Source organism: Suricata suricatta, chromosome 3 (genome assembly GCF_006229205.1).
Source record: "Suricata suricatta isolate VVHF042 chromosome 3, meerkat_22Aug2017_6uvM2_HiC, whole genome shotgun sequence".
Classification (NCBI taxonomy): domain Eukaryota; kingdom Metazoa; phylum Chordata; class Mammalia; order Carnivora; family Herpestidae; genus Suricata; species Suricata suricatta.
In genome coordinates, this window is record NC_043702.1 from 53,888,024 (window position 1) to 53,912,463 (window position 24,440).

Sequence of the window (24,440 nt, forward strand, 5' to 3'; positions counted from 1 at the left end):
TGGTATATTTACACAAGGGAATATTATTCAGCCTTAAAAAAGGAATAATCCTCCCATTTGAATTGAATGGATGGGTACATTGGGAGGGCATTATGCTAAGTGAAATAAACCAGACACAGAGTGACAAATACTATAGGATTCCACGTACAGGAAGAATCTGGAACAAGCTTACAGAAGCAGAGAGTAGAATGCTGGTTAACAGGCTGGCAGTGGAAGAGACTGAAACAGGGAGATGGTGGTCAAGCGGCACAAAGTTTTGGTTCTGCAAGATGAAGAAGTCCTTGAGATCTACTGTACAGCACAGCACCGGCAGTTAACAGGTCTGTATCACATTATCAAAATTCACTAGGAGGGTAAACCTTATGTTACACGTTCTTTTAAAGTGTACTGTATGCTTAAAAATTTTGTTAAAAGGTACATCTCATGTTAAGTGTTACCACAATAAACAAAAAAGTATACAGCCACTCTGGGGGAAAAAAAAGAAGGATTCTATAGGCTTTACTAGATGACCAAAGGAGCATGGGGTGAAAACTTTTAAAAATATTGTCTAGAGCAAGAACCAACTGGCTAGTAGAGCTAACCAGAGCCATCAGGAGTTTATCTCCTTTTCTGAGGTTTGTTGATAACAACAGAGATTCTCATCATTCCAGCCTCCTATAAACTAAACAAAGAGAATTGGAGATATCTCTACCTCTACCTCCACATGTAAGTATTTTTTTATTCATATCTTTACATCCAGGAGGGGTTACTGTGGACAAAATAAGAGAATTGTGTTAGTAGAATGCATTTACAAAGAGAAAGTTAAAAAGAAAGCTTGCATTCTGGAAAACCGTGAGGAGCTTCCTCAAAAACCTAAAAATAGTAGTACCATATTCTCAAGTACTTCTGCTTCTGGGTATTTCCTCAAAGAATCTGAAAACACTAATTTGAAAAGACATATGTGCCCCTGTGTTCATTGCAGCATTATTCACAATAGCCAAGATATGAAAACAACCTAAATGCCCACCAATGGATGCCTGGTGTATTTACATGATGGACTATTATCCAGTCATTAAAAAGAACAAAATCTTGCCAGTTAGGACAACATGGATGGACCTAGAGGGTACTATGCTAAGTGAAATAAGTCAAAGACAAGTACTGCATGATTTCACTGATATGTAGAATCTAAAAAACAAAACAAACACATAACAAAAACTAGAAATAGACTCATAAATACAGAGAACAAATGGGTGGTTTTCAGAGGGGGAGGGGATGAGAGGATGAGAAAAAAATAGGTGAAGGGGATTAAGAGGTACAAACTTTCAGTTATAAAAGAAATAAGTCATGGGAATGACAAGTACAGCATAGGAAATACAGTCAAGAATATCGTTAAGAACTTTGTATGGCCACAAATGGTGATCATTTTGTAATGTCTATAAATGTTGAACCACTATGTTGTACACCTAAAACTAACAGTAAATATCAACTGTACTAAAACAGAAAAAGAGACTAAAAAGAAAGGTTGCAACTTTGGCCTCTATGGGAAGGAAATATTAAATGAGTCCAATGGGGGGTGGGGAGAGGAATGAGTTTATTATTTTTTATGAATGGTTGAGATATCCAGTCTGTTCATCCTGGTCCCCTCATCTGTAAGATGATTGAACTACTTAGGAGGTATTTTGGGGACTTTATTCCTGGCTCCCACAGCTTCTCCTTCTACTTTGTTGGGTTTTTCAGGTGTATTTTAATTTGTGGGGGCTGAAAGGGATACTGAACACTAGTAGCCAAGGCCTCTCAAATGCTATGACTGCAAAGTCATTAAGGCAAGGTAGAGAAAGTGGAGTATAGAGCTGGGTGCAGAGAGAGGAAGAGAGAAGATACCAAGAAATTTCATGAGCACTCTGACCTGGAAGGAACCAGCTTGACCAGTGGCTTCAATCCTGTTTTTTGCTCAAATACTCCATGAAAGAATTCTGCAAGGTTCTTTTGGAGTTGACACCTAAATTTTTTTTATCATAAATTTAAGTAGTTGTAAAGTATGTACTAGAAGAAAGTGTGTATATAGATATGTACTGAATATCATATCTGTGATTACAATATATTTTCATCAAAACTTCGAAGCTGCAGATTTAGCTCATTAAGTTTATGGAGAGTGTCCATCACATAAATTAATTGGCAAAGCTAGTCCTTATTGTCAAACCATTCTGCCAAATTGGACTTGCTTTATGTCAGAAAAACATCTCACTTGTTTTTTTTTCACTTCATCGTTTAATTCAAAGAATGGTATTAGCATGCAACCCTTTGAAATCTTCTTGCTCCTAAATTCTGACTCTTAAGTAAAGGAAGAGCCTCTCACACTCATTACATGCTAAATAAACTATAGAGCATATAAAGTTTAAAAAAAAAGTGGAGGAAGAAGAGAAGGAAGTGAGGAGAAGGAAGAAGGAAAAAAAGAGGCTCACCACGAGTTTTTCTCCTTCCTTCAATATTTCTGTCTGAAGCTCTCTCGCCCTTCTTTCGAAGGAAGAAGCCATGGAGGTTCTTACACCGCAGGACAATCCTGAGTAGGACTATGGTGTGTGAAAGATATGCTTTTCTTGCAAAATAGAGAACTATCGGAGGAAAAAAAAGAGTCCTTGTGACATGAGCTTAGACAAACTAATTTCGGAAAAGAGGCGTTGAGATTTAGCAGTTGATTCCCCAAAGCTATTGCTCCCTTTGGAAAACCCTCATGCACCAGGGCAAGTGTACCTGTACCCCAATTTAAACACTCCTGAGCTGGTTCAGCTCCATCACATTTATTGCAGTTTGCCTCAGTTCATCTTGATATTAGTGGTGGAGACCAGAACAATCTACTGATCCTGAACTCTTTCCACCACTACATCTGCCACTGCCCCAGCAGGCCTATCAGAATCGATGTGGGTGGGTTGAAGCACTGTCATCCCCTGGAATTAGCCAGTTAGTGGGTGATGATGATGATGATGATGATGGTGGTGGTGGTGCTGGTGGTGGTGGTGGTGATGATTTTTCTTTGTAAACTCCACATAGTTAACCAGCCCTTTTGGTTTCACAAAACATGAATGCCCTGACTTTCTTTCTGAAAAAGTGCGGCCTTTGTTCTCGTGGTCCCGCTGAGAAGGAGGGGACCTTGACTTCCCATTTCCACACAGTCCTTGTCATTGAGCAGCAGTGGGGAGTAACACCCCTTTGAAACACAGGAGTCGTTTATGTTTGACACACTCAGAGGGAGAAAAGCTGAACAGATAGATCTCTTCCTTCAAGCCGCGCCTCCACACCCCACTGGACTAAGGAGGGGGTGTCCCATCAGTGTGGTTGGCGGGCCAGTTGCATTTCCCCCCACAGGCACGAATTTGCATGGAAATTGCTGCTTTGTGTTGGCAGGACTCTTCTAAACACTTCACCCAAAGAATTATACCCACCATGGGAGTTTGCCCTCCGGGCTGTATCTCTGTTGGACCGGGAAAGTGAAATTCCTCCATGAGAAAGGGCTTGCTTCAGGAATTAGCAGCAGAACAGTCCTGCAGATTTCATCTGTCTCCCGCGTTCTCTGTGTCCACAACGTGAATGCTGGGGTGGTGTGGGGGTTGTGGGGCTGGAAGGTGGGTTAGGGTTTTGATCTTGCCTGAAGGACTGGAGGAAGTATTAAAGTATTTCCCCAAATTCTCCCCAAAGGGCCTGCAAAGGTCCAGACTGTGCTCCAGGGTTGGCAGAGGAGTGAAGTGGGAACACAGTAGGAAAGAAATTCAGGCAAAACCGTGCACTGGCCGCCCAGGCTCTCTTCTCAGGTTCCTCATCCCCTCCTCGTGGGGTCTCCCACTGATGTCATGGCCCCTCATCTTTCCTCCCTCACTTTTATCAGGAAAATTCCTGATACCTGGTATTTACGCCTCAGGATGGACTGACATTTGCCAATCTTTTCCCTGGGGAAAAGTCTCCCACACTTCCGCGGTGGGATGAAAAACTTGGCCTGAGGTTTTAGCCATAGTGAACAGGTAGGGAAGTTTTTCATTTTAATTGTATTTATTTATTTATTTTTCAAATACTTTAAAAAATGTTTTTGTTTATTTATGTTTTTATTTATTATTGAGACAGAGAGAAACAGAGCATGAGCGGGAGGAGGGGCAGGGAGAAAGGGAGACATAAAATCTGAAATGGGCTCCAGAGTTTGATGCAGGGCTCGAACCCCCGAACTGTGAGATCATGACTTGAACCAAAGTCAGATGCTTAACCTACTGAGCCACCCAGGTGCCCCAGTTTTCATTGTATTTTTGACTAAATCTTCAGCATATAGGTGATTGCCTACTCTCTCTTGATGCAAGATTGGCCCTGTTTTTGACATCTTCATTCTATGAAATGACCAGAAATTGGGACGAATCCAGGAAATGTGGGATGAAAACACCTCAGTGTTGGCAGAGAGTCACGTTGCTGAGGTGCTGGGTAAATATCTGCAGAATTCCCTCTGAGAGCTTCCAGTCACAGCCACGGTTCCTCAGACAGGTTAGAACTCCCAGGAAGTCCAAGGGGGCTTCTGGAACCACTGTCGGCTAATTCCACAGAGAGAGGACTGGAATGTTATCATGTTTACATTTGAAGAGAGGAGCTGGGGGGCTTCTGGGGAGTGGTTGAACAGGGGAAGCCTATGTGGCCCTTCACCTCAAGAATTTAAAGAGAAAAGACCGCATACCTATGAGGCAATATCAAATAGGAATAAAAAATAAATTCAAGTATGAACCTTTGAAATATTAATACATCTAAAGTATCCTCAAGAGACAGAGGAGTCTACTAGGTAGTTTTTAATGCCAGGTTTAAACATTTTACTCACTTTGATTTTTCATAAATTGCTGTGTTTGATTTGGGGGGTTGGGCCTTTTTATATAATCATGAAATGGAATTTTGCTAAGAGGCCAGCATGAGTGAAGGGAGCAATGGGTTGGATGGAAGCATTAAGATGATGTGAGCCAACACAGAAGAGGGGAAGGCAGAGGAAAAGCAGTAAGAGCATGTAAAGAAGGAAGGAACTGACCGTAATTTTGGGGCATCAGGCAGGGGTTGCAAACTGGCAGTCTTTAGGTGACACCTGTGTGTCATGGGCACACGTACTTTAAAAATATGTTAAGATTGCCAATAACGGTTAAAAACTGGGAGAAAATCTGGGTTTCTGAGTTCTCCGGGAAAATCGGAGGAGCTGGCAACACACACCACAATCCTATGTGGTGATAAGTGGAGTCAACTGAGAGGTGGCTGGCTCCTTCTGTTGGGAAGGGACTCTACAGTTTGCATGGATACTCCTGATTGTCGCATTCCAGGTCACCTCACTCATTTACATCGCCTGCTCTGCCAGTGTGGCACTTAGTTTGTAAGCTCTGGACTCAGCGTGTCCTGGCCTGGGGAAGGGAGGCTGCAGATTGCCTGGCTTCCAGAGGGAATTGCTGGTCTCTGCTGATGTTCCTGTTGACTCTTCTGGTCAAAGTCATCACTGTAAAGGACACTAACACCGGCTGCTCTGCCTTGCTTTCATAACGCCGGCCAGGCTAGGCTGCCTTTTCCAGGCATAGCTCTGTAATACAGAACCTTTGGCTGGAGTCTCTGAAAGCCTGAGCCTTAAATGAGGCAGGGCGTGGGCCTGGCTTGTGCTGCCACGCAGTAAGTAAAACAACTTTGGAGTCAGCCCCTAGGGCACTGGGTGGCCCGAGTCAACAGCTGTCATTATAACTCCTCAAGTACCTTCCTCTGCTCGACAGCTCTTGCCACCTTCTTTACATCTTCTATACTCCTGTGGTGTTGCTCTTCTTTCCATGTTTAGCCAATTAAATTATCATAATTAGCATAATAAAATGCTAATGGGTACAAAAGAATAATCGAATGGTATGAACATCAGAGTAAGCAGTGAATAGTAATAGAGTATAATGTCAGGGGTACTCTCTGGATTGACTGGAGAGGAAAGTGATCTATTGAGCATAAAAGGGATGGAGTTGTTGACATTTAGAAAAACGTCTTCAGGAGAGAAGTTCTACAGTTGAGTTGGTCAGGGCTGCTGCTGCTGTTTGTGGATCTAAGAAGGTGAAGAGTGCGCATTACAGTGAGGTGTTACGAAGCTAGGAAGATGTGTTGTGACATCAGGGAAGGTGCATGTGCACAGCAGTTATGGGCTCTGTTGGACCCACTTAAGATCAGAAACTGGAGGGGCATCTGGGTGATTCAGTCAGTGAAACATCCAACTCTTGATTTCTGCTCAGATCATGATCTCTCGGTTCATGAATTCAAGCCCCATGTTGGGCTCTGTGCTGACAGTGCTGAGTCTGCTTGGGATTCTTTCTCTCCTTGTCTCTTTGCCCCTTCCCTTCCTCTCAAAATAAATAAATAAATAAAAAAGATCAGAAACTGGAAATGGCGCTTTAGGGAAAGGAGTTTGCCAACTTAAACACAAATACTGAATTAATAATTTTTATAATAATGCACCGATGAGGCTGTGAGATGAATAATTTTTCTGAATTTTAAATAGTTCCAGAAGTATTCTGAAAAGCAAATATGTAAATTATGTAGTATTCCAATAAAATAATGCATTTAAGAAATGCGTCTGAGAATACACAGATATGAATGAGGTCAAAACTCTGACTTGTTTACTGTTTACTGAGACATTTTATTCTCACATTCATGATGCTATGAATTCCATGCTTTGGAATTATTATTTATCTGCTTACTGAGGTATAGTTGATGCAAATGCTATTTGGGACATTATTATAGTTTTAAATGAACATATTCCCGTTCTTCTGCATAACGAGGTGCATTGGCCCTCCCTTATAGCAGAGGCTCACAGAGGGTCGGGAGGCATTGCAGGGACTAAGATTGCCCTGTCCAGGACACCCAAATTCAAATCCTGTCTTTACAATTTACTAGCTGTTAATCTTACAGGATATTATGTAAACACGCTAAGCTAATTTCTCGAATGAAGATAACAATACATAGTACATTGGGCTGCTGTGAAGATTAAAGATAAATGTATAAACCACACAGTTTAATGTATAGGACCTAGTTAGTCTCAATAAATGCTGACTTTTTATTATACTGGTGACAATTTGTGCTGCTATTCCAGAAACTGCTTTCAGAAGGTCCCAGATCCTCTAATTATGAGTCTATCAAGCTCATAGCATGTGGCTATGGGATGTAGCATGGGATGAAGTGAGACTATGGGCACGGATGTGATTCCTGTCACCAATTTATTCTCTTGTCTTGGTGAGACATCATCTCACCTTTGCAAAGCATTCAGGAAACATGTTGACTGAAGAACCCTAGTGGGTAAAGATAGTGAAGGGAAAGGCAGAAATGGATAGTTAGCACCAGGTCTGCGATATCAAAAAAGAGAGAGGACAGAGGCTCTTTGCAGCTCTCCGAGTGTACCTGGTGGAGAAGGAAGGCAGGAGAGAGCTGAGGTGCTGAGGCTCCACGCTGGGGCCCTGCTTGATTGTTCAGGGGGAGCAGCAGCCTTGAATCCCTTACTGTGGTCTGAACTCTGCTACAGCCTAGAAGCTAAAGGAGCCTAATTCAGCAAGCAGACAAGCAAGTTTTGCAATTGGGGGAGCTGGAAGTGTACCAACTGGCTGATTGGGTTCTTTAAAAGAAAGTGGCAGTGGCCTTGGCCTTGGCCAGCACTGGCTGTTTACATGTTCTCTTCTCCAGCATCAGCGGTGACTAAGGAAGGGCAGCAGGAGGAAACACAGCCAGTGACACCCGCTGGAGTCACTGGCATCTTGACCCCACGGTGAGAGCAGCTTCAGCCCAGAGGGAGGGAGGTGTAGAGGTGTGCTCTGTGCTGGTGGAGGAGCCTTCCCTGGGCTCCTCTGAACAGAAATTTCTTCTAATGGTAGTAGACTTTATTCTAACCAAACTTCTTTGTGATTCATGTGGCCAATAATGCTTGCAAATGGGGGAGTTGGTGCAGCTTCTTGGGGAGTCTAAATTTCTCGTTTTCTGAGTGGCGCTTAGAACCTGAAAATGCTAACTGACCCACTAAAAGGTGCCCTGAGAATCAAGTATAAGTATTCAAATGGACATGTTTTTGAGATTTGTGGGTACAGAGAGCTATATTGGCGGGTCACCCCATCCTACTGGTGCCCTGCCCAGGTCCCCATTGCCCTGCCTCTGTCTCCTCTGCTCCACTATTAAGTGCAGTGAAGATTCCCACCTGTGAGTTCAGACCAGCTCCAGTACCTGGGCCCAACGGGGAGGTGGGGGACGGGAAAGAATGTAATCTAGATTATTAAGAAACTCCCTCCCACATCTTTATCTCTATGTGGGTTTAGAAGCAGGTCTATCTCCGCGGACTCACATTTAGGGGTGCAAAGTGTGACTTCTGGACTTCTGTATCCTTCTCTCCCAGGGTCCTTGCTGTGCTGTATGTTCTCAGTTTGCTCCAACAAATTCACCCTCCACCTCACTGTAACACCTCCTGTACGGGTGTGCGTCCTGCGCTGTGCTCTGAGGGCAGTCTTGAGTATCCCCATCAGTTGGCCTCTCCCATCCCCTCTGCTGCATATGACGGGGGAACAGAAGACAACAGAATGTACCTGGGCCTGGGCTCCTTCCCCCCTCCCCCGGCCTGGCCTGCGTTGGCAGTGGCTCTGCTCTTTCAGCGGCCACACCTTCTGTCTGGTGGCCCTCTCTAACAACCACCCCGACAGCTCTCTAGGTCAAAACCCCTGAGAGACAATTCCCACCGGCTCCTTGCCCTTGACCAGCAGGTCTGGTGGTAACTCCTCCCTCACCCTCATTTGGGAGGTGGGTCCCCTGTCGGTTTTCTTTAAATCCCACCGTCTTTATTGAAAATAGTCCCTTCCTGAAACTCTCCCTTTCCTTTTCTCTTGTGCATCTCTTTTCTTCCAGGACCATGACTATCCATGACCTGAGCCCTGGAAGCCCGTGTAGTTCCCCCAACCGCAGGGCCATCTGCCTCTGCGCCCTCTGTCAGTCCAGGCCCTAGCTACCTAGTCCCTCTTCTGTAAACCAAAGACTGCTTGCCTGACCCCTGTGCAGTCCCTCCCCGGGTGCTGGCTGCTCACGCCAAACTGTACGGACAGACTCTACAGCTGCCACTGGGGCCCTCAGACCCCTAACGCTTGATTGCCATCTGCTTCTCTAGAGGCTCCCTGCCCTGCAGATCCGATCAGATACCCTCACACCCATCCCAGTGCCCTCATCCTAAGGGCAGAGACCACTGCACACCCTCCTCTTTGCATGCCCCGCCCCCCACCAAACTAGTCTAGTTCCCCCATCTGTCTTCTTTCATCCAGCCCTTTCCTCTGCCCCTGCCCTCCCTTGTCTTAGTGAGCCTGTGTCATCAATGGCTTGAACCTTCCTTCCCTGAGCGGTGAGGGAGAGCCATCTTCCAGAGGCTTCCAACTGAATAACACAGGTAGAGTTAAGAGCTTTGCTGCTGCTGCAAAAAAGTGACCTCTGAAACCGCCCTTGGATTTGGAACGAAGATTTAAGAGGCAGAGCTGAAGAGTTAAACTGTCTTTCTCAAAGATCTGAAGCATTTGCCAGGGAGAATACACACATCATATTTTACATCACCTTGATTTGTGTAATACTACATGTTTCTGAAAATATTTTCCTAAAGCTTGTAGAACCTAATAAAAATGTATAACAAATATAAATGTATAAATGTGTATATATCATAGTCTTCTAGAGTACACTGTTAATATATATTTTCTCCTTATCCAGATGTGATTGTGTGATTGTGTGCTCTTAGTCAATGAAAGCTATCAGGGCAAACTCTACTGTACCTTCACACCTAAGGAGTATTAACTCACCACACTGCATCTGTGGTCAGCAACGAACCCTCCACCTCCTCAACTTGAGTGGAGTGTACTCAGCAGTGCATGTGTTTACCTTCTGCCATTTAATCTAAAGAATATGTTTAATCTCTAATTGATGACATAAAGCCACCAAGGGATAGATCTGGACTTGCTGCAAAGACACACAAGAAAAATAACACCTTGGGTGTTTGTGACTGGAGGGAATGTCAAGGAAGTGGTGGGGGGAGAACAGTCAGTTAGGGATGGGGGAGAGACTGCCATCTTGAGGAAACTCAGATACATTTCCTGTAGCCTGGGAGGGTCACCCAAAAATGGATGGCTGGAAGAAACAAGGTAGCGGGTCTTTCATGACTTGAAGGAAGTTGAAGAGAATGAAGGGGCAGTCTGCCTATGGATGGTGACTTAGGGATGTTCCTTATTCCATAAAGAAACTATGCTCTAAGCACGGGGTTCAGCCACTCTGCCCGTTTCCAGCATGGTACGCAACCTCTGTGCTAAAAGGACTTCAGGAACCATTTCTTTTCTATAACAATTACTCTGAGTATATTCTGATAAATGGAACAAAGGGGAGAAATGGGCTTTCTATCTAGAGCTAGCTACAGCTATGCAAAAGAGGCCAAAATAAGTAGCTGTCATGCATTTATCAAATTCAGGACTCTCAAGTATTAAATCAATCCCATCAAAGCAGTTTTATTGCTGATGGATGAATGGATTGAGGTAGATGTATAGCTTTAAAAGGGCTTGCCATTTGGAGTAGAAAACTTGCTGTGAGGCCCAGTGGCTTGGTGCCACTATTTCAGAGCCCAACAGTATTTACTGACTGGGTTCCAATTCTGTTGCTCCTGGGCTTACTTTTTTGAACTGTCCTATTTTAAGAATATTCTATTTTTCAGGAACTTCAGATCAAATGCAGAACATTTCCATAATTCTGCATTTTTGTGAATACTGTATATAGCCATGGTCACTCACTCAAAATCATTTCATATCTAGGCCCGTGCTTACCCCAGGTTAGTTTTTTGGGTAACTAGAGAGGAAGGAATAGTATCTAGGTCTAATTGTATTATAATAAATTATCTTGTTTCCCTAATTAGCAATTTGACTTTTTAAACATGGTGACACAGTGGAGTCTCTCATCATAATTATTTATTGCTGAAGTTTAAATGGAAGGCTCTATTTTATGTATAAAAATTAGCAAAATGTAAGTTGTGTTTCTTTCCCAGAACCAATGATGAGTTTACATTGATCTACTTATTTGCTTTCACCTGTCTTCATGCTGTGTAGTAAGTGGGTGGGTTTGTGAATTCATCTGGGACACAGGGGCTCAACTGTCTAGCAGCTTCAAAGAGCCAGGCCCTGTTCCCTTGATTTCTTGTGTCTCTACAGGGAGTATTTGTATTTCCGAGGGACTGGTAAACTGAGTAGTGAGCAACAAGCGGGCAACAAGAAACCGACTGACACTGTATGGTCACATGTATGTAATAGTTTCTCTTTAGACCCCTGCAACTTTACCATCTTTAAAATGACGTTCAAAGTACTTTTCCGAGAACTTTAATGTGGGACAGTTTGTGTGGATGAGCAGAATTCCCCAGTATGAGAAGAATTCTCTAGCACATTTGTCCATTATGGAAGGTTTCTTTTATTAGCTCAAAGAAACCAAAAGATTTGACCTCCCTAAACATGCTAATCACAGAAGTGTAAGTCACTCAGAGTTGAGGATACTATAAGGTACTTGTCAGCTCCCTGAAGATCAGTCGAAGTGAGTAAGTTTAAAGCAAGACACAAAAAGGGCTTTCTCATTTGAGAAATTGGTGGACTGTCAAATGAGCTAGTCTAAAGACCTTTAATAATAGGGTTATATCCCTATTGTTCTGTAGTTTATTTGATTTGTAGGCATAAAGGAATGGACTAGAGCAGTACTTCTTTTTTAATGTTTATTTATTTATTTATTTTGAGAGAGAGAGTATGAGCCGGGGGGGGCAGAGAGAGAGAGGGGGAGAGAGAAAGAGAGAACGAGTGAATCCCAAGCAGGATCCATACTGCCAGCGCAGAGCTGGGCACAGGGCTTGATCCAACAACCCATGAGATCATGACCTGAGCCAGAATCAAGAATCAGATGTTTAACCAACTGAGCCAGCCAGGTGCCCCTAAAGCAATGCTCTTCAATCTGTGCTCAGTGAGAGTTTCTCAGCGGTGGGTGGGAGAAGGTCAGGTGGATGCTGGGGTGAGCTGGTGAGACACAGGCCCATGCCTCTTGCGTGAGGTATGTGCTACTAGATCCAGAAGAGATACACTCTTCATCTAGTTACTTAGTTCCAAATTTTCAATTCAGGCCAGAGATGATCAGGAAGAAAATGTTAATGGTGTAAAGCATTGAAAATTCACTTTGAAATGAGAGCATTTCTTCTTTAAATATGGTGATGGTGGAGGGCACTTGAGGGGAAGAACACTGGGTGTTGTATGGAAAACAATTTGACAATAAAATATTATGGAAAAAAAATAAATATAGTAGGTAAGAGAACTCTCATTGAGTTTTAGTGTATGTACATTAGAGATCTATACAAAGAGATCACTGTGTGTGGCTCATAGTAGGTACTCAATACATGTTGAATGAATGGATGCAGAGGAAAGCATATATAGCAAAACACATTTAGTCTATTTATTACTTGAATGTTATTGGTGGAAGAAACACTGAACATATTTGTTGTGTAGAAAAGGGGCCAGCATATTTTCTTATTAAAAGGACCAAGTAGTAAATATTCAGTTTTGTGGGTCACACTATCAGTGTTACAACTATTATCTCTGCCACTGTAGCATGAAAACAGCTATAGGTAATATATAATTAAATGTACATGACTGTGTTCCAATAAAACTTTATTTGGAAAAATAGGCATCATGTCAGATTTGGGGGGCCATAGTTTGGTGACCACTAGTGTGGAGCACAGGCATGATCAAACGTCTCAGCTTCAAGGTATATTGAAGGTAATGAATAAGAATATTAGGTTAGGGCTGCCTCATTGGTTCAGTCAGTCAAGCGTACAACTCTTATTTTCAGCTCAGGTCATGATCTCCCAGTTAGTGTAATTGAGCCCTGAGTTGGGCTCTGTGTTGATAGCATGGAGCCTGCTTGGGATTCTCTCTCTCCCTCTCTCCGCCCCTCCCTGCTTGTGTGTGTATGTGCATGCCCATGTATGTGTGAGTGCACGCACATGAACTGGCTCTAAATAAACTTAAAAAAAGAATAGTAGGTGTGAGTATCATCACTAGTAGTGGCTTATTGTTGGATCAACATTTTGTGTAAATTTCTATTTCAGAATAGATGAATAGAGAGCAACTACATGTATGTGTGAACAAATGTTCATTTCATTTTGCTATCATTTCAGCAAACTATTCCTTTCTTCTTTTAAGCTTCTGTAAGGTGCCTCTACATAATAGAATGTTACAAAAAATATATACTTCTCTTTGAAAATAAGAAGTCCTACTTATGAAAAGCATCTGTCATAGATGCAGAATTTTTAACCTATAGAATTAATTCCCTTTCTTTCTTTAAAAAAAATTTTAAGCTTGTTTATTTTGAAAGAGAGAGCACAAGTGTGGATGGAGCAGAGAGAGAGGGAGAGAGAATCCCAAGCAGGCCCTGAACCATCAGCGCAGAGCCTGACACTGGGCTTGAACTCATGACCTGAGCTGAAACCAAGAGTCAGATGCTCAATTGACTGAGTCACCCAGGCGCCCCAATTCCCTTTCCTTCTAAACCTGATAAAAGCTTTCTTTAGGAAGGACCCAGGAGTAATGGAATCAGATAAAGTCAGTCTATTAATGGTAAGCAATCCAACATGACTACATGCAAGATGCTGAACACAGTAGAAACAAAAATGGCTGACTCATAAATCAGCACGGATTTTTTTCATGTACTACAAAGCTACTCTTTTTATGGAAACCCTGACATATTTGTTCTCGTCCTTTATCTGTCTCTATCTCTGTCTGACTCTCTTTTCACACACACACATACACACTCACACACGTGCACACACACAATTTTGTATAATTACTGGCACTTTTAAAATATTTTATTATTATGGCACCACAATACTTATATTGATTACCGTAACTGCATTACTTCAAATCATTCCAAATTTGAGCTACTTTATAAGAAGATCAGGACATTAATTGTTTTGGAATTAGAATAAAAGGAAACAATCTTTATGCAGGGTGGATTTACAATATAATACTAATTATCTCATTAACCTTACCTACAGACCATTAACATGGTCAAAAAAAAATCCAGGAATGTACAGTATTTCAGGGCACAACATTTGTTATTAAAAACAATTTATAGCTAACTTGGAATAAATATCATTATGCAAATTCCTTTTAAAAATATCTGATATATATGGAAACCAACTTGACAATAAACTATAAAAAAATAAATAAACAATATCTGATAAATAGCAAGCAGCTAATTAATACAAACTTGCATGGTTGTATCTAGAAAGTATCTGGAAATGTAGCAAATTTTGTCCTGAGATTTTGTGTAGCCCTAAGTAAATCTTTCAGCTTTTACCTCAGGTTTTCCACTTGTAATACAGGGTGTCATTTTTAGAATCACAAATGTACCATAATGAGAAATTAGGTGAATTTATCTGACAATAAGCTTTTATTTTTATTTTATGTTATTTTTACTACTAATGTTCCTGGAATTCAGATGAAATGACTTGTTTATGGTCTCATAGCTCATTGGAGCTCTAGGGGTGCAGAGGGTTTTTCTCTATGCCAGTGTGGCCTGACTTTGACAAGAATGGGGATTTCTTGGTGAAAGCAGGTGGTCCAGGCTGGGGCAGTGAAATTATTTACTCAGCAGTTTCATCCAGCCTCCCTCTGGCTTCACCACCCCTACAGTTCTCTCTGAGTTCAGCCTTCTCTGGCAAAGCTGGAGAGTCAGGGGGGAGGTTCTGCATTGCTGTTCATGTGAGGCTGGTGCCCTGAAGTTCCTTGGTGGTCCTTCCCAACACCTCAGACATGTCAGAGAAACAGAAGCCGTTTCTAGCTTCTGTTCTGTAAAACAAGATGATGGGAAATGGGGCATTCTGGGAAACTGTTTCTTCCTTGTGTCCGGCACTCTACTACTGCTCTCGGTTCTCACCATTCGTGCATACCCTGCACAGTTTTAAAGGCTTAGGCAAGAGTACAGTAATGTATGTTGTTCTCTAAGATAATGCACTTTCTTGGAGTAAAATCACCAGATTTTGGGTGAAGAGACCTGGTCCCAATTGTGGTTCTTCGCTTCCCAGATCTTCTATTATTTGTAGCCTTGGGCTCATCGCCTGGCCTCTGAGCCTCACCTGAAAGGAGGGGGTACTCCTCCTACTTTAAGGGTATAGTGGTGACGAGAAAGAGAAATCCCAGCTCCACCATTTCTTAGTGGCATGTGACAGAGGGGAAGTTACTCAACCTCTCAGTGCCTCAGTTTCCTCATCTATAAAATGAGGATAATTACATAATATCTGCTTCATAGGGTTGTTGTGAAGATTGAATGACTCCATGTGAAGCACTACGAGCAATGCCTAGCACATAGCAAGCATTCAATATATGTTAGCTATTCTAATTATGGTAATAATATAAAACTGCATTGACTAAAAGAACTAAATTAATGTAAATAATTATTTATTAGTACCTAAATAAGAGTTGAGTCTCAATGCATTTCTCAGAATGTGGGAATCCATCAGTATCTGATAGAAAGGATTTGTTTCAAATATTACATTCTCTCCATTTTCCTTTTCGTTTCTTTTTATTGTAGCTGTTTTTTCTTCTCCTTACCTTCAATTTTTCTTCCAATTCTCTGGGAAATGAAAAGTGATCTTGAAGGGAGAAGATGAAATTCTTTCTACTCCTTAGAAAAAAAGAGGCTATAAACTGCAATATAATAATGCTAACAAAAATAATATGTAGTCAAATCTGCAAGCAGCAAAGACAAACTTAGCTCAGCTCTGTTTTCAGGGTGGCTTGATGAAAGCCTGCAGGTTGTTCAGTGGGTTGTAGGAAGCAGGGCACAATTCAGGCTGTAAGGCATCCCTGCAGTCCAGTAAAATTGTTGAGACTGGGTGGGAGAGGGTTTTTTCAAATGTTTCTCTCCCACATATTTGTAAGTTTGAAATGACACAGGTTTATTAGGTCAATAATGATTCATTCACAAATACTCTGGGACAAATACTCTGCACATAGACTATTGGGACACTCATCTGAAGAGTGGGTGTTGTAAAGGCAGACAATGGTAAGGATGTGGGGTATGTGTTATGAGGCTACTGGGTGGTGACCAGGAGGCGTCTGGGTAGATAGCCTACCAGTTCCTCATGTGTGGTTTCTGTCTGATTTACACAGCGTGCTCCTTGGACGAGGAGTCTGCGGGACACTGCCAGCTGTCTCTAAACAATGACTGGTTCTGTAGAGAGAAGACGATTCTGAGACCACCGGATAGTGGTTGATATCCACTGCCACCTCTACACCAGTCTGTCTATGTGTCCATCTATTTCTCTCTGTCTCATCTATTTCTGTTAATCCATTATCTATCTATCTATCTATCTATCTATCTATCTATCTATCTATCTGTCTGATTTATTCAACCATCAATCATCTGTTATCTATACATATATCAATCATCTATCATCTATCACATGTATCTATCCATCATCTATTTATGCATCTATCATCTATGTATATATGTATGTATGTATCTATTACCCATTCTTCCATCTTTCCATCTACAATCTTAGATTAAATTGAATTTAAAGACACTCTTGCAAGGCACGTGGGTGGCTCAGTCATTAAGCATCGGACTTTGGCTAAGGTCATGATCTCACCGCTCATGAGTTCGAGTCCCACATTGGGTGACCTGAAGTCTTGCTTCAAGTGGACACGAGTCCCACCTCAGGTGAGCATGAGCCCCACATCAGATAAAACATGAGCTCCACTTCAGGTGAGCCCCACTTCTCTCTCTTTCTGCCCTTCTCTCACTTGTGCCCCCCTCAAACAAACAAACAAGCAAAACAAAACAAAAACCAAAAACACTGTTGCAGGAATTGTCAAGAATTCACTTTAAGTGAGGGGATACTAAGTGTCTTAATCCACATTAAGGACAAACTGTGAAATGGGTTTAGATAGTTAGTCTCAGTGGACTGGACTATCCATAGCTTAGTGAAGAAATCCCTCATTTGCAAATTGAAAGAGTCCTCATTAAAGCTATGTAACTTAGCTGATAAGAACAATTTCAGAAATTAAACTGAATTTGAGCAATAGTATACATATTTAAATTCCCCCAAGAATGTGGTTATGCAGAGAAGAACAGCAATGGCCTGTTGTACCCATAATCTGTGCATTAAGGAGCCCCACAGTGCACATTTACACAGCAGACCGTGGCCCGACTTCAGGGGCAATGAGCTGTGGACTGAACACTCATTGAGAGCTTCCAGGCACTTTCCCTTACTTGGTAGTAACTGTGCCAGTGGAACCCTTACGCCTACTTAGGAGCCTAGTGTAACAAGCAGGATGAAATGAATGCATTTCTGCCTTTACTTCTACAAAGTTGTTATTTTTTTCCTTTAAAGGTTCATTGCTATTGGCATTAACTAAACACAAGAATTCCCAGAAATCTGACTTGAAAATGAGAGTTGAAATCTATGCTAACAATGTTATTCAGAATTGAGTCATGTTATAATATACTATATATCATATATTGTCAAATATTGCTTTGGTCTACAGACATAATTAATATAAGGTAGCCATTAATAGTATGATATATGATCCAGGGACCTTAAATATAACAAAATGCAACTAATATTTATCTCTAATGTACTATAATCTTTATTCATATCGCAAAGCATTAACAAAGGGTATATTCTTTAATGTTACAGTCCCAAGGGTTTATTTGAACTTTTTTCTGGTTTAATTAGCTTATTCATTTTAATTAGAGTACAGTGCAACATTTACATGGTGTTTAATCTGAAAGCTAATCCTGTTTTCTTAAAAGATTAAGTACAGTAATAAATATAAAATAATGGTGGCTGTATCTCATAGGACTGGTACTTTGGATACATGAACAACTTCTGCTGGAAATTGCAGAAATATAGATTTTTCTCTAGTATTCCTTTGTTAGAACATAAATGCCACCAGAATGGCTTTCGAACTAATTAAGAGCTTATACAAAAGCCAGATTCCTACCCAGCCCCTTGACTCATGGATGGTCATATCTTTTGGATTTGAGGAGGAACTTCCAAACCTGCTGTGTTCATGTATTTAAGCTTCCTTCTCACCCCCCTCACTGGAATTCTCCCCTCTCATGCCCAGTTCATCTTGATGAGGGAGGCTGACTTTTTATAGAGACAAGCATGTCTGGCACTGGCATTCTTCCCTAGCCCAGCTCTTGCCTTTGGCAAATTTGTCGCCCATGTGCACAACCTGTATAGTGAGCACCCTGTCCCTCAGTTCCTTGACTTCCACATTGCTAATGGCTTTCTCCTCCATTCTGACACAGTCACTCACTTACATGGTCATGCTGTAGACTCGTCTTTGTCAGAGACTGCATTGCTTTGAAGTCCCTTACTCAAACATGCTACTCTTCAACCCTTACTTACTCTGCTTCCTGCTTCTGCTACAGTAGTACATGGCTAAGACTTCTAGTTCATCAACCTCTCCATTTCCTCCTATCTTTATTTTCTTCCCAATCTGCTTAAATTTCATGGTCATTTCAACCCTTTCTTGCAATTGCCCTTGGTCCTCTTGCCTGACTCATTCCATAATAAAACTATATTGGATGAACCCAATCATTCATTCACCTTCCCTGCATCCATCCCAAATGGAATCTTTTTCATCCCCATTTAAATGGGCATTTGTACACCTACTTTAAAAAGTTCTGGGGCACTTGGGTGGCTCAATCAGTTAAGTGTCTGGCTTCGGCTCAGGTCATGATCTCACATTTCATGGATTTGAGCCCCATGTTGGGCTCTGTGCTGACAGCTAGCTCAGAGCCTGAAGCCTGCTTCAGATTCTGTATCTCCCTCTCTGACCCTCCCCTGCTCATGCTGTCTCTCTCTGTCTCTCAAAAATAAATTTAAAAAATTTAAAAAATTTAAAAAAAAGTTCTCCCTTAGCTTCATCTTCTCATCAATTACCTCTTTCATAGTTAAGAGTCTAAGAAAACTTGTACATACATGATTACTTCATTTCTTCATGTCTTATTTGCTCTCTCTCCAGTTCTAATTTGGTTTTCACCTTCACTTACCCATCAAAATTCATCTTACTGAGGTTGTCAATCACTTTCATGTTATCAAATTTAATTGACACTTTTTAGTCTGCAGCCCATCCTACCTCACACTAACATTTGTCAGAACCATCAATTACTGCCATTTTGAAACACTTTTTTTCCTGGTTGCAACACCACCATATTTAACTACTACTCTCTTCTTTCTTTCCAACTCTATCTTGGGAGCTTCTCCTCTTCTATCCAAACTCTATGTAGAAAATCTCAGAGCTTGGTCCTGGGCTCTCTTATCTTCTCAGATTCTTGAGAAATTTCATTCAAAAGATCCTTAGGATTAAAAAATTCATCTGTTTGGAAAACACAAGTCCACAGAAAGACTTGTATATAAATGTTCACAGCAGCTTCATGCGCAATAGCTCCAAACTGGAAACAACCCAAAAGTCCATCAGTGGGTAAATGGAGAAACAAATGTGTTATTTATATAATGGAATACTACTCAGCAACAATAAAGAATGAAAAACTGTTACACACACCTCCAATGAATCTCAAATGCATTATGCTAAGTGAAAGAAGGCTGAGATAAAGAGTATGTACTAGATGATTCCATTTATTTAAAATTTTAGAAGATGCAAGCTGATCTATAGTAATAGAAAGCCAATCAGCATTGTTTGAGGATGGGGAAGAGGGAGGGATGGACTGCAGAAGAGCATAGGGAAACCTTTTGGGATGATGGAGATGTTTTGTATCTTTATTATGCAGTGGTTCCACAGGGGTATACAGCAGTCAAAACTCATGAAATCGAGCACATTAAAAAGGTGCAATTTATTATACATTATACTTCACTAAGATTGAGTAAAATCTATCTGCTGACAAGACTTGCATTTATGTCCGTAAACACAGATCTCTCTTATGAGCTTCAGACTATGGACCCAACTATTCATGTGATATCATCATATTGATATTTCATAAGCATTTCAAATTTGTTTTTGTGGGACTTCATCTATTTATGCAATTTGATTAAAAATGTGTTACAAAATCCACAGCCTATCTGAAGTAAAGTGATTTGTCAATGGAGATTTAGATAATAGGTATAGCATAGAAGAAGTACTTACATATTTGTATATTGTCTAATCAGTGTACATGTCTAAGAATCTCTTCGTGTTCTTTATTGTTAATTGCATTATTCCTGGTTGATTTTGTATTTCCTATGCAATAAAAAAGTAGCAATACTGTTATTACAATGACATGGCCTTTCAGAACTTTGTGCATTGAAATAGTGTACATCTTCTTATTGCTGTAGTACCTTAATACCATTTATTTTAATGCTGGTTAAATCACTACTCATGATACTGCATCATCCACCTTGCCACCCTTGAATACTGGCTTCTAATAATCCCAGATTGTCCCGTGCTTCCTTGATGATTACAAATGCAAGTCTTACTCAGAGTATGTAGGAAAATGCAGTTATTTTCTTGTAGCTTAAACTTTTCATTCTTAAATTTATGGCCTAAATATAGAACAACACATCTTCCAACCATGCCTTTTCTTGAACACTTCAGGTTGGAATCACTGTATTCAAAGAATGTGATCTCTTACAGTGTTAACTGCACCTCTGCAGGGCACAGGGATGAAGAATCCATGGGCAGAGACGAGTGTCCATTTGCAAAAGGAATGTCCTTTCTTCATCCAGCACAGTTTGAGATTGACCTGAGATAGTATGGCATCACCACATTCACTGGGGGCTTGGAAGGGCATAGTGACATTGGGGAACGATGGTCCTGAAAGCCCTCAGAGGGAATACACACTCCTCTGGCCTAGCGAGTTTGGAATGTCTCCCCCACTCCCTTGGGCCCTGGGATGCAGGCTGCTTTCCTCTGTTTGTAAAAGCAGCCACCAGCCACATTTTACCCTGCCGTTCTTCTCTCCAGAAGACAGATGTAGAGTGAGATATGGTATTCTCCACCTACTGACTCCCAGCTGACTTTGAAGATAAGCATCCAGTACCCTTAACGGGAAAGGTATGAGATACCAAGAGGAAGCTGTAAGCTTCCAGAAAAAAGTGGCTGAGTTCTCATGGACATAATTTCTAGGCTAGATACTGTTCCTTTAGAGTATTGTAACTGGAAGTACTTTTGGACTCTTAGTTTTAATTTTTTTAAGTTTATTTATTTATTTTGATAAAGACGGAGAACGCACAATGGGGAAAGGGCAGAGAGAGAGAGAGAGAGAAGACAGAGAATCCCAAGCAAGCTTCACACTGCCAGTACAGAGCCCAAAGTGGGGCTCGAACCCATTAAACCATGAGATCATGACCTGAGCCAAAACCAAGAGTCAGACTCTCAACTGACTGAGTCACCCAGACACCCCTTAGTTTTCATTTCTAACGTCACTTACTCTTAATTTAATTTCTTTTTTTAAAAAATATATGTTTATTTATTTTTGAGAGAGAGAGAGACAGAGCATGACAGGTGAGGGGCAGAGAGAGAGGGAAATACAGAATCAGAAACAGGCTTCAGGCCCTGAGCTGTCAGTATAGAGCCCAAAACAGGGCTTGAACTCACAAACCGTGGGATCATGACTTGAGCTGAAGCCAGATGTTTAACTGACTGAGCCACCCAGACTCCCCTCTTAATTTCTAAACGTGAAGTTTCTCAAATCATTCTAAACGTAGAAGCCTTCTTTAACTTCTTAGGAAGTACTGTCCAGGCCTGGCCAACCAGTCAGTAAGTTGTCATCTTATCTCTGGTGAACAGTGTGTAGTTCTGAGGCCCATCACACCACCTGTCCCTTGTTGGTGGCCTCATACGGTTTATTTTTTAATCTTTAATTAAAAAAATTTTAATTCCAGTATAGTTAACATACAGTGTTGTGTTAGTTTCCAGTGTACAATATAGTGATTCAACAGTTCCACACATCACCCAGTGCCCATCACAGTAAGTGCATCCTGAATCACTGTCACCTATACTTCCCCTCTGGTAGCTGTCAATGCAATAAGACTGATTAAATCTATCATCTGTTACGTTTTATAATCATTATTACCTGGCACCTCACAGCATCGTCATGGGAGAGTGATGATTTACTCCATTTTAAAGATGAGCAAAATGGCATGCAAGAAAGATTAAATAATTTTCCAAAGTGTGTCTAACTCTAAAGAACTCAGTGTTTCTATCTCAGTTGTTCTCTCAGAAGGAATAAAACACAGTGTGTTTTATGTCACCAGAGAAACTGGTTTGGAGAAATTTTGATAAGCCAGTGCCAAATTTCTGTTTCATAGGCTACTTGTTCTTGGAGATGGTGAGCTGCAAGAGGAAATATACCTCCTTAGGAGATTAAGCTGGACACAGCCTGCCCATCTGCTCTCTTGGCAAGGGCTGACATAGGCTGCCTTTATGAATAAGGGAGATGGAGCAGGGCATGTCACCGGCCAACAGTGCTGCTGGCACTGAGGCATGGAGCCAGACAGACTTCTAGGCCGGCTGACTGTTGTCAACATTTTAGAGGCCATGGAGTAGACCTAGTGAAAATTGTAAGTCTTGAAGGAAAGGGATGAAGGGGAGTCTTGATAGCAAGACAACTCCAGTGGTGGAAGGAGACCCTATTTTGGCCAAACAACCCTGCTGAGTATCATGGTAGGTGCTGTGGTTAGAGCAATAAACAAGAGAGTATACTGGGATAGAATGACATTAAGTATACATTGATGCACATAATTATTTAATTACAGTTGTGATAAACTCTATGATAAAAAGTAGTGTGTTCTTTGATAGCATATAGTGGGAGGTCTGAGTCTGGGTGTGGGATGGGTTTCAGGGAAGTCTTTTCTTGAGAAAATGACATCTGTAACAAACCCAATGGGTTGTTTGTAGCACACCTTATAGATTGTTTAGCAAACACTCAATATCTCTTTCCTCTTCTTTCCTTAGAGGACTACCATCCTCCATTTTAATTTTTATGTACCCAGCTTCCTTTATCCAGCCATGTTCTTCAGGGAAGATGGCCCCAGAATATAGGTCTTGATTGATCTGAGTTAATAATAATGGACTTAGTGCCTTTGTCATTTATTGGTTTAGGTGTGTGTTAAGTTAGAGTCTAGAGGCAACCTTTTCTTCCTTCAAACGTTGTCATGTCTGGTGACTTTGAGTGAATCTCACTTGAGGACAAATCCCACTCATCAAATAAAGAGCAAGAAAATGGAAAGAATCTTGGTTCTTGTTAGCTTTCTTAACTCGATAAATCAACTGTTGAGTGTCCCTAGCTTTAGATTTTTTGATGTGTTTCTCATTATGTGAGCCAGCTGAGTTCGAGTTTCTGTTATTTCCACCTCAAAAGATGACAAGAGTTATCTAGGTGATGCGTGTGAGTGGGAGGACCACTCCAGACAGAAAAACAAAAAATGTGTGCCCTGAAGTAATAATGGAAAGCAGTTCCATGTGGTTGAAGAGCAGTGAGTGAGGAGGAGTGGAATAAGATGAAGCTGGAGAGTGAGCAGAGGTCAGCTCATGCCACTGTCCTTTCTTGGACATTACCTAATAATTCATATTTGGGCTCCTTACAGGCATATCCAGGTTTATAATTCTTTTTTTTAATGACCCCAACAGAATGCTGGATGAATCTTACTTTTACTTCTGTGTAATGGAATGGGAATACTTATATACCTTGACGGTTTACAACATGAATGAAATTCACTAGTAATTGCTCAGTTCTCTAACTTACTTGGCTTATGTAACGATAGCCTGAAGTGGTTTCTATATTGTAGCTGCTGACTTGCTGTCTGGGGCTGCCTGAAGGCTCCCCAGTCTCAGTGGCCTTGAATAGGGTCCTCAGCATATAGGCATTTTGGGCAGTGCTTCAGAGAGTAGTTACTCTAGTTGTGTTTGTTATTACAAAGCGGGAGATCTTAAATTCTTTGGTCTAGGGATCTGAGGGAGAGTCTGGGAATTCTATCAAATAATGAGGAAGAAGTCTATTGGCTCTTGTGAAGAATTCCCTTGTAGTCGCAGCGGGTGGAGGAGGCCCAGGGGAGTACTAGGACCAAATGTATATCTATGGGCGGTGTGGGCTCTAGAAAGCTAAATTATTAGACGAGAAACCTGCCTGCTCAGCTCAACCTTGCCCATTGTCTTTGACTCTTCTGCACTTGTGGGGTCCTTGCTTATTTCTTACCAGGTTCCTGTGGCTGTCGGCTGTCAGGTGAGCCTTCTCTGGATTTAGCCGCTGGACCCTGAATTCCAAAAGCTCAGGCTATGGAAGCAGATGCCACCTAACAGCTGTGTGAACTTGAGCACACTATATGTACTCATCTATAAGATGGTAATGATAATAGAGCTTAACTCCTGGAAATGTGAAAACCAAAGCAAGGAATCTATGATGAGGGCTTA